Below are 10000 nucleotides of genomic sequence, written 5' to 3'. Positions count from 1 at the left end.
CCTCCACATTATAATATATCGATATATTGAAATATATTAAATACATTATAATATAGGTGGCCCGTGAGCAATTAAAATCTAAAGCCAAGTATTAAACAAGGGAACAAATTAGCACCGGCAATTGCTAGAAATAGAAGTCGAGAGTCGTTTTTTTATTATTCTTATTTCTAGCAATTGCTGGCACAAAAGTAAACCGTGTTCTGCATGAAACATTCCACCAGTATACGAAGTTGCAAACTGTTTAGTTAAAAATAAAAAATTAATTAAAAAATCTGTGAGCCAAACTGAACAGATCCCTTCAGCAGAATTTGAACTCAGAACGTAAAGACAGACGGAATACTGCTAAGCATTTCGCCCGGCGTCCTAACGATTCTGCCAGCTCGCCGCATTTAAACATTTATATGTCACTTTATCGGACACCCAGCGTAAACAACTACCACCGCCACCGTCATCACCAACCGACCAGCCAACCGCACCCGAACTACAGTTTGGTTTTACTCATTCCATGACGCTACCCCATTATCACCCCGAATTAGCACCACTCCCCGCCTTTTTTCTCTCTCTCTCTGTCATTATCCATATCCACCCGTCTCCCACAAGTCTTGATAGTCATCTCTGTCTTAAGTGCTTCTCTAACAGACCTTGAAATTAAGACCAACAGGTGCCGAAAATAGAAACTTGGAACTATAAGCACACACACACACACACACACACACACACACATATATATTTACATATATATATTTATATTATATATATATATATATATATATATATATATATATATATATATATATATATATATATATATATATATGTAAATATATAAAAATAAAAAGATAAAGAGAGCAATGGTAAGGTTGGAGAAGTATTTTATGGATAGAGTCTAAGACTCTATCCATAAAATACTTCTCCAACCTTACCTTTGCTCTCTTTATCTTTTTATTTTTATATATTTACATATACACACGCTAATACACGACTTATAATCCCCAATCCTGTTCATACAACGACTGGGGCAAACTAGTCGATATACAGCACTTACTCGGTATTACCTGTATCCTCTTGGGTTTGGTTAAATCCAATACTCTCCTCTACCTTATATATATATATATATATATACATGTATATACATTGTTGCCGTACACATTCGCTAGCTTTCTTACAAAGAGGTCTAATTCTCTTATCTTAGACTCTTTTGGGGGGCAACCAGATCGAACCATCTCAAGTGTAATTGTCCGAAATGGTTGTAACTTCTGGTATTTGTCTGAAGAAAGGAAAGCCAAGAACGACCCCTCTTTTCTGCCCGTCCTTCTAATTGTTGTTGTTTCTCTTGTCCGCCTTTGTGCCGTCTGTCTGTTCGAACGTTTTAACAACAAAATCTTATGTGGATCCTCAATGGCCATATGGACCTCGGTTAGGAACTAAGCCCTTCAAGGCGGTGCTCCTACATGGCCGCTGTCCAATGATCGAAACAAACAAAACACAGAATATGAAAGAGTTAAAATATTCGTTTCTTTAAACTGTTTCCGATTTCACTGACTGCCCGACCCTAAATTCTTTTCGTCAAGTGACACCCAACATGAGACGATTCCAAGTTTTTCTTTCACGTTGATGACATCCGTTTAATTGTAAAGTTTTCATGACAAAACAATAATCTAGATTTATTTGAGATGTGAATACGAGTGAAATTAATAAAATAAACAATTAAAATATATATATCACGTGTCGCAAGTCACGTGTTTAATTGTCAAGCCTTAAATGTAAGTTCACAGCCAAATATTCGATGAAACAAAACAAAACATCCGATTGGGTGGAGTTTATTTCGCCAAACGCTTGTCGAGTGTCAGAGATATGCAGTTTGTAGTTGGACCGGATAGAAATTCCAGCCAAAATCTTCCTCAAATCACACGCCATTGTCTTTAAATCGGAAGAACACTTTGCATAACGTATGTATTTGTAGATGCATCCGAACCTCGAACGAAAAAAAGGCGAGGGGGAGGGGGTCATAAAACTAATCGGCCAGGGTGGATGTAGGTAAAACAAACACGATACTACTACTACTACTACTACTACTACTAATAATAATAATAATAATAATAATAATAATAATAAATAATAGTCCTTTCTATTAAAGGCACAAGACATTTTTGAGGGGGGGGGGATTGTCAATTACATCGTTCCCAGTGTTTCACTGGTACTTAATTTATCGACCCTGAAAGGATGAAAGACAAAACCGACCTCGGTGGAATTTGAACTCAAAACGTAGCAACAGACAAAATACGGCTAAGCATTTCGCTTAGATAGATAAACAGATAGATAGATAGATAGATAGATAGATAGATAGATAGATGGATAGATAGATAGATAGATAGATAGATAGATAGATAGATAGATAGATAGATAGATAGATAGATAGATAGATAAATAGATAGATAGATAGATAGATAGATAGATAGATAGATGGATGGATGGATGGATGGATGGATGGATGGATGGATGGATAGATAGATAGATAGATAGATAGATAGATAGATAGATAGATACATTTCTTTTATTAGCCACACAGGGCTCAACGAAGATGGGACAAATACAATGTAGAGCTTTTCTTTTTGGGAGGGGGAAGGAAGGAAAAAAAAAAAAAAAAAATTGGTGATGTCGATCAAAAGGGATCGTAGGAAGGGAAAAAGGGGCAGTTCGATCAAAAGGGATCGAAAAAAAAAGAAAAGGAAAGGCCGATCAATAGGGATCGTGTATCACACAGTAATGTTCTCGTGTAACAAGAGGGGAGGACAGTTTAGGTTTAGCCGTGGAAGGAAAAGCCCACGGAAAAGACCACGGTAACCTTGGTCAATATTCTCATTGAAGAAACTATAACAGTAAGTGACTCTCTTTTACCTTTTTTTTTTTTTGTTTTTGTTTTTTTCTTGTTCATAGGGTTATGCTCAAGATGGCTCCGTCGTTCACACGTGCCATCCTTGCTACATTCACCCATCTTTTTTTGAAGCATTCACTAGACAAGACTTCCCTTTCTACTCTCAACTTCCTCTTCAGGTGATACTTGAAGAAGTTGATGAGAGATTGCCCAGAGAGGAAAGTCTTTGTCTCTAGACCTTTCAGACGCGTCCACCATACACATTCTTTCGCCATAGCCACAAGTACGATGAAAATAGCTCTTCCTTCCCGTTTAAAGGAAGGAGGCGCGACAATATTCACGATAGACTCGGCTGATAGACCGACTCGTCCCACACGCGATAGCAGTTGTTCGACGTAAGCCCACAGCTCGGAAATGGTGGGACACTGTACGAGTGCGTGCAGAACGGTTTCGTCGCTCTGCCGGCATCTCGGACAGGTCGGCCCCGTGTTTCTCGAAGATAGACAGATAGATAGATATCCTTTGCAAATAAAGAAAAGAAAACCAGAGGAAAATACAGAGAGATAACAATACTTGAAAAGAAGCCGAGGCTTGTAACTGTTTTCAACAGACGCAGTGGAAGTGTGTCGATGAGCAGGCCGCAGAGTTGCGACGAAACATTTCGAAATTTAATAAGAGAGTGCAACATTAAGAAAGCAATGGCAGCGGGACAAAATATAAAAGTGTTTTACATGTTCATGAACTGATAAAAGTCACTATTCATTGACTGTTTTGTTGCGGTTTCAGTGCACGATCTCAAACGGAGTCACCAAACCAGTGCGATCCTCTCTCTCTTTCTCTGTCTGTCTGTCTGTCTCTTTCTCTCTCTTCCTCTCTCTCCCCTCCCCCCTCTCTCTCTCTTTCTATATATATATATATATATATATATATATATATATATATATATGCATATATATATACACACACACATGCATGTGGGTATGTATATGTTTGTAGGTATATATATAAAAATATGTATATACGTATGTATGTATGTATGTATGCATGTATGTATGTTTGTATGTATGTATGTATATATTTATGTTTGTATATATGTATGAATGTAGGAATGTATGCTTGTATGATCGTCATTATCATGTTGAAAATGCATTACGTTTGTGTGAATAGGTGTGTGTGTGTGTGTGTGTGTGTGTGTGTGTGTGTGTGTGCTCCAAATAGAAGTTCGACTTGTTTGACAAGTGACTAGAGCTTCCTCCCTTTGTCTTTAGCACCCTCCCCCTCTCTGTGTATACACACATACATACTGAAGGAGCCTTGGATCTAGGTTAGAAACCGGCTCTTTCTCTACTGACAAGACATCTTGAAATAAAACTGAACACATACATACATATATACATGTGTGTGTGTGAGGACAACATCCGAAACGTTATAACTTTTACCCTCTTACTTCCTATTCATCGTTCTTTTCTTGTTGTTTTGCTTGTCTTTATTTGAATTTGCTTTACACACACACACACACACACACACACACACACATACACACACATACACACACACTACGCACACACACACATACTCACACGCACATACACGTGCGTGCGCGTGTGGTTCAAAAAGACAAAAAGAAATCGGATGTTCATATTGTGCGTTCAAATAATAGCTCACAGCTTTATTTGTCGTCTTTGCTTGTGTGTAATTGTTGATATTCTTTTTGCAAACAAGTGAATCACCTGTCGTCAACATTCAAATAAAAAAAAAGATTCACTCAACATTTTTAACGTATATTGAGTGCATGATTGAACATGGGTCTTCTGGGTTTTATCAATCAGAATTCATAACTATAGATCTGTCGGTCTATCTATTTATTTCACTGTCTGCCTGTTTATCTATCTATCTATCTATCTATCCATCTATCTGTCTATCTTTCCACGCTGGTGCACCCAGGACTCATTCTGTTACTTAGTCTATCGGTCTATTTTGCCGAACCGCTAGGTTACGGGGACGTAAACACACCAGCATTGGTTGTCAAGTGATATTGTGGGGAAAAACACAGACACAAACATACACACACACACACGACAACAGCCCCTTGGCTGAAACCCATAAAAAAAATATGACGGGTTTGTTTCAGTTTCCGTCTACCAAATCCATTCACAAGGCTTTAGTCGGCCCGAGGATATAGTAAAAGACACTTGCTCAAGGTGCCACGCAGTGGGACTGAACCCGTAACCATGTGGTTGGTAAGCAAGCTACTTACCACACAGCCACTCCTGCGCCTGTATGTACTTTTACAATTTTTTTTATTTTATCCTCAGCTGAATATTCTAAAAGTGCTCTGAGGGCCAAGAGTTTCGTGAAAGTCACAATTCTGATAAGAGACATCTCACTTCCGACAAATGCGTGTGTGCGCGCGTTTGTATATATATATATATACACACACACACGCATATGTGAATGTGTCTGTGTGCGTATATACGTCTGTACACATCCAAACATACATGTATACGCAATTATACATACATACATACGTAATTTGAAGTATGCTCATGTCGAAGATAAAGTGGGTTTCCTGTACACACCGGATCGTTCACTCAACATCAATGCTATACATTATACATTATACACAATGCATAATATGTTATACACGCCATACTTCCCTAGACGGACGCTCCTTCCAGAGAATTCCTGCTGACCTATTTCTCTCCCTGGTTTCCTTCTTGCAAGTCTATGCCCAGGGTTGTAAACCGGCATCTTTCCCACAATTCCACTGGCCAGTTCTGATCACTCACCTCTTGTTTGTTAAATACTCTTAATGTATGTCTGTGTCTCTGTCTGTCTGTTGCTCTCACTCACTCTCTCTCTCTCTCTCTCTCTTTCTCACTCTCACTCCTTCTCTCTCATTCTCTCTCAGACACACATAGACACTACACATACAGACATACACATGCACGTTCATACATTGATGCAAAAGCACATGGAGATAAATATACATATACGTTTATATCATAGTCTGTATGTGTATGTATGTGTGTGTGTGTCTGTGTGTGTACGTGTGTGTGTGCGCGCGCACACACACATATACATGTACAGACACACGTACACACATACATACATATATATATATTTCTAAGTGTATATATGTATATATATAAAACACGCAAATATCTATACATATAGCTGTATAGATGTATGTATATATATGTATGAGTATATGTGTGCATACGACTATATATACACACACACATACATAAATGTATGTATGTACGTATGCGTGTGTGTATATGTATGAATGTTTGCACGTATGTATGTGTGTGTGTATGTATATATGTATGTAATGGTATGTATATGTGTGCGTATATATATATATATATATATATGTACGTAAGTGTATATGTCTGTATTTTCTTTGAGATTTACTTAAATTCTTCGAAGCATTGAAACCGGACACAATCGCAGATATGCCGTACGTACACTTCTGACTTTGCATATGGAAGTTCCTTCACCGAACCGAAAATGTTAAATCTTCAGAATTCACAAATCTTTACGAAAATTCATTCACATTACAAACTGACACGCTTCCTTCCATTCGAATCAATAATTCGATTTGAAGAACGCCAGGCAGTTTGTTTTGGTTTGAGCTGCGTTTAATTTTTTTTTCTATTCTCTTGGAAACCCGCAGCATTCCACAACTTTCTTCTAAATTTGTTTTGTTACATATTTTCAATACGATCTCGATAACAGGAATGAACGAATGTTTTGTAGCTTAGAGACAAGTGTTATAAGTTTTGATTTAGTTCGCTGCAGTTGTGTTATGAGTCCCATGTCATGTTCGTTCGTCGGAGCGACGAAGACCGTCTAGTCATCCTTACGGATGACTGATGTCTTGTGCGGCGGCTTTGTTTAACGTGAAGAAGTGTTACACACCATTAAACTCACTCCCTCGGTTGTGACCATCTTCAATCCAGTGACAAGACCAGGTCAAGACGACCTGGAAATGAAGACGGATGCAGTGGGTGGGCAGGATGTCTTACATGGCTCCTTTTGCTCTCCACACTCCCCAATACACTGCTGCAGCCAACTTCCCCTCCGTTGAACCACAAAGGTTTCTTCCGCCAAGTCCGCCAGATCCAGTCTTTACATGCATAGGTAAGCAAACCATAATATACTAATTAACTCATAGCTTTACCCTGGTAAGTACCACCACTACGAGTCAGAGCAGACGTGAGAACAATAGTGGCGTAGAGGGCGTTCCACACTTCAATTCTCGAACCAGCATCCGACAACCGGATAAAGTTTAATGCCATACCCAGGACACAGAGCAATATTGTTCTTTGTATCAAGAGAACAATATCATGTCTATTGTATTTGCACCGGATTTGTTTTTGTTTTTATTGGAATGTTCCGCTGATATCCCTTATTTTCAAAGGTGTGGACACATTCTAGTTCCGTTTGATATAAGTGTCAAGGCAACCATCTCGCTCATAGCTCTGCAAATAGTTTTGAAAATATTGTCGTGTCTCATAGGAAGTTTGTGTCTTGTGTACATTTTGGCAGCAACTGGTAAAGATGTGGGCGATATCCTCCACATTGATGTAGCACAAGCGACATATTCTGGGAGTTTGATGACATCCTTATCTCTCTTATTGATCAAATATTTTGTAACTATTTCCTGCTCTTGAATAACGAATTTGTATCCTTTTCGGTGGGATGTCTCTGTCTCCGGTTCAGCAGAGGCTACGCTTCCCGTCAAAATCTTTGGTATTCTCTTACTTGCAAGTTTTGCACCTCTGAAAAACCCTTCTGTTGTTATAATCAGAGTTTCCCCACCGGCGGCGAGTCGGCCGAATCGTTAGCGCGTCGGGGAAAATGTTTAGCGGCAATTCGTCCGACTTTAGGTTCTGAGTTCAAATTCCACTGAGGTTGGCATTGTCTTTCATCCTTTCAGAGTCGATAAAACAAGTACCAGTGACACACTGGGGTCAATGTAATCAATTTACCCCCTCCCCCAACATTTCAAGCCTTATGTCTACAATAGAAAAAATTATATTTTAAGATGGTAAAGGCAGCGAGCTGGCCCAATCGTTAGCGCGTCGGACAAAATGCTTTACGTTCTGAGTTCGAATTCCCCACTCTTAATTTTACCTTTCCTCCTTTCGGGTTCGAAAGCACAGCTGAGCACTGGGATCGATGTAATCGACTTACCCCTTCACTGAAATTGCTGGCCTTGTTCCAAAATTTGAAAGCAATGAGTGTTTCTTCCTCTAAATTTTTGTACCAGACTTCTTAGTACCAAGCTTAAATATTTATTGCTTTATTGCCCACGGGGAAGGGGCTAAACATTGAGGGGACAAACAAGGACAGACAAAGGAATTCAGTCGATTACAGCGACCCCAGTGCGTAACTGGTACTTATTTAATCGACCCCGAAAGGTATATACATATATATGTGTGTGTCTGGGTATAATATAAATATATATATATATATAAGTTATGTAATCCCTCCAGTTGACAGTTTAAGAGCAGGTGACAGTGGAGTTGGCCATTGCAACACTAATGCTGCCAACGTGCTTCTACGTAGAAATAGCAGCAACAAAATCCACCTCAGTTCATACAACGATATACAACAAATAGGGCGCGTTGGATAATGTGATCCACGCTTCGCTGCACTTCGGGGGAAAAAACCCTGGGATGGTGCCGGTTGGAATGCTTTTGATCATGGTTCGGATCAATAGAGCTTGACCTGGGGTTAAATAACTAACAAGATCAACAATGACAGCCAAACTGCTTCTGCTGCTGCTGCTGCTGCCACTACTACTACTACTGCTACTACTACTACTACTACTACTAATAATAATAATAATATGCACATACTCACACAGACATATATACGTATATAAAAACGGATATATGTAAGCATTGATGTATGTGCATATATATATACATGTTTATATATATATACACTCACATTTATATATATATATACATATACATATGTGTGTGTGTATTTTTATATATACATGTATATATATGCGCGCGCGTGTGCGTGTGTGTGTGTATATATATATATATATATATATATATATATATATATATATATATATATATATATATATATATATATATATATATATCTGTGCATTTATGTTTGAAAGTGTATATACATGTAATACATACATATCGATAGATAGAAAGATAGATAGATAGATGTGTGTCCGTGTGCCTGTCTATATGTGTGTGTGATGGTATGCATGTGTGTGTGTAGAACGTATATGTGTGTGTGCATATATAGATATATAGACACGCACACACGTTTGTGTTTGTCTTCTGTGTGTGCGTGTGTATATGTGTGTATGTGTGTGTGTGTGTATATGTGCGTGTGTGTGTATGCATGTGTGTGTGTGCGTGTCTGTATGTGCGCGTGTGTTTGTATGTGTATGAGCATGTGTGTATGTGCGTGTGTGTAATGTGCGTATGCTTGAAATGTGTATGTGCGTGGGTGTGTGTGTGTGTGTGTGTGTGTGCGTGTGGATATGTTCTCATTGCGTTCTGCGCTCGTCTCCTTGTGAGGTAAACATGAAAGGGGGGGGGGAGGAGGAGTGAAAACAAAAACAAACAAAACAGAAAGAAAAGGAAGAGGAGGAGGTGGAGGAAGAGAGCGACAGGTGTATGTGCAAAACACCTGCTGTCAGTGAGTGCGAGGTGGCGGGGTGACCGGGTGGCAATAGATACCCGATTGTGGTTGGGGTGAGCTCTCACACACGAACACCAGCGATAATGACGACGACCTCATTGGGAAAAGAAAGAAAGATAAAGAAGCAGGTGACCTGACAAACCGTCCTCCATAACGAGGTTTATGAGTGACAGGTGGGAGGGGCGAGAGGGTAGGTAGGTAGGTGAGTGTGGCTGTGTATGGTGGTGGGTATAGAAAGGGAGAGAGAGAGGGGGAGAGGCAGAGAGGGGGAGAGGCAGACAGACAGATAGATAAATAGATAGAGAGGGAGAGAGACGGACGGACAGATAGATAGATAGAGATAGATAGATAGATAGACAGACAGATAGATAGATAGATAGATAGATAGATAGATAGATAGATAGACAGACAGGTAGATAGATAGAAAGATAGATA

General features: G+C 39.2%; 1 protein-coding gene across 2 annotated transcripts in view; it reads left to right on the top strand.

Moving 5' to 3' along the window:
• Window positions 1–6319: 6319 nt before the first annotated feature.
• Window positions 6320–10000, top strand: part of LOC106867794 (uncharacterized) — a 17270-nt gene continuing 13589 nt past the window's right edge. The window contains exon 1 of one of the 2 annotated variants that reach the window (XM_089343342.1): window positions 6320–6338. The gene's annotated coding sequence lies outside the window, so the exon portion shown is untranslated. Of the gene's footprint in view, window positions 6339–6882; window positions 7022–10000 lie in introns of those variants that run through there. The other variant, XM_089343338.1, reaches the window with a different exon arrangement.

The sequence above is a fragment of the Octopus bimaculoides genome, chromosome 27 (genome assembly GCF_046866305.1).
Source record: "Octopus bimaculoides isolate indiv1 chromosome 27, ASM4686630v1, whole genome shotgun sequence".
Taxonomy (NCBI): Eukaryota; Metazoa; Mollusca; class Cephalopoda; order Octopoda; family Octopodidae; genus Octopus; species Octopus bimaculoides.
The sequence above is the reverse complement of the archived record's forward strand: the minus strand, read 5'-3'. Positions and strand labels throughout refer to the sequence as shown.